The following is a 1,958-nucleotide window of genomic DNA, read 5'->3' as shown; positions in this document are numbered from 1 at the left end:
GGAGAGCTGTGTGGACTAGAGGAGAGCTGTGTAGACTGGAGGAGAGCTGTGTAGACTAGAGAACAGCTATGTAGAGAAGAGGAGAGCTGTGTAGAGGAGAAGAGAGCTGTGTAGAGGAGAGGAGAGCTGTGTAGAGGAGAGGAGAGCTGTGTAGAGGAGAGGAGAGCTGTGTAGAGGAGAGGAGAGCTGTGTAGACTAGAGGAGAGCTGTGTAGAGGAGAGGAGAGCTGTGTAGAGGAGAGGAGAGCTGTGTAGAGGAGAGGAGAGCTGTGTAGACTAGAGGAGAGCTGTGTAGACTAGAGGAGAGCTGTGTAGAGGAGAGGAGAGCTGTTTAGACTAGAGGAGAGCTGTGTAGAGGAGAGGAGAGCTGTTTAGACTAGAGAGAGCTGTGTAGAGGAGAGGAGAGCTGTGTAGAGGAGAGGAGAGCTGTGTAGACTAGAGGAGAGCTGTGTAGACTAGAGGAGAGCTGTTTAGACTGGAGGAGAGCTGTGTAGAGGAGAGGAGAGCTGTGTAGAGGAGAGGAGAGCTGTGTAGAGGAGAGGAGAGCTGTGTAGAGGAGAGGAGAGCTGTGTAGAGGAGAGGAGAGCTGTGTAGAGGAGAGGAGAGCTGTTTAGACTGGAGGAGAGCTGTGTAGAGGAGAGGAGAGCTGTTTAGACTGGAGGAGAGCTATGTAGACTAGAGGAGAGCTGTGTTTCTTACCTAGTTCTCTTCAGATCTCATTTTCTTAGCTATATGTGTGTTTTGTTCACCTGTTCTCTCCTCTCCCTGTTGGCTTTACAGATGCTCCCCACCCCTTGGCTGCAACCCTTCTAATGTAGTGTCCCCTGCGCGCACAACCCGTGTGGATTTCCTGGTCTCTGGCAGCGGTCGGAACTGCCGATCTGCGGTCAAAAAACTCAGAGTTCGTCTCTGCCTATGCTGCCCTTCAGAACCTTGACGTTTCGGTCGTGAAGGAGACATGGATCGGCCCAGAGAACACTACTACTACTCCAGCTGCTCTCTCTTCATCTGACTATGTTTTCTCTCATAGTCCGAGAGCATCTGCTCATTTCTCCTAAATGGAGATTTTCTCTTTTCTCCCTCTCTCACCTGTCCGTCTCCTCATTTCAATTCTATCCTGTCACTGTTACTTGTCCACTCAAGCTTAACATTGTTGTCGCCTATCGCCCACCAGGTGCCCTTAGAGAGTTCCTCAATGAGCTGGACACCTTGATAAGCTCATTTCCTGACGATGGCTCACCACTCTTCGTACCGGGCGACATCAACCTCCCGACGTCTGCCTTCGATTCGTTTCTTTTCATCTCTCTCTTTCCCTCCTTGCCTCTTTCGACCTCACCCTTTCACAGTCCCCTCCCACTCACAAGGCAGGCAATACGCTTGACCTCATCTTCACTAGAGGCTGTTCTCCTACTAATCTCACTGCAACGCCACTCCAGGTCTCTGTTCTCCTACTAATCTCACTGCAACTCCACTCCAGGTCTCTGATCACCACTTTGTTTCCTTTTCTGTCTCCTTTTCCTCCAATCCTAACCACTCAGCCCCTCCCCCCTCCAGGTCTCTATTTCCTTTTCCTCCAATCCTAACCACTCAGCCCCTCCCCTCTCCAGGTCTCTATTTCCTTTTCCTCCAATCCTAACCACTCAGCCCCTACCCAGATGTTCATGCGCCATTTAAATCGTCACTCCCTAACTTCCACTACTTTCTCTTCTTATATCATCTATCATCTCTCCCTTCTGCTAAATGCTTCTTCCTCCTGTCTCCTGATTCTCCCTCCTTCCTCCCTACTCTCCTCCCTTACCGCATCCTATGACTCGCAGTGTCCCCTTTCCTCCCGGACCGGCTCGGCCCTCCCGTCCTACTCCTTGGCTAAGTGAATCATTATGAGTTTACAGAACAGGGCTGGGATTGGGAAGCTGAGCAAAAACTGAGGAAAACTAAACTTCCGGAGGACCTATCATC

The sequence above is a fragment of the Salmo salar genome, chromosome 09, assembly GCF_965601325.2.
Source record: "Salmo salar chromosome 09, fSalSal1, whole genome shotgun sequence".
Classification (NCBI taxonomy): domain Eukaryota; kingdom Metazoa; phylum Chordata; class Actinopteri; order Salmoniformes; family Salmonidae; genus Salmo; species Salmo salar.
This window is presented reverse-complemented; position numbering follows the sequence as displayed.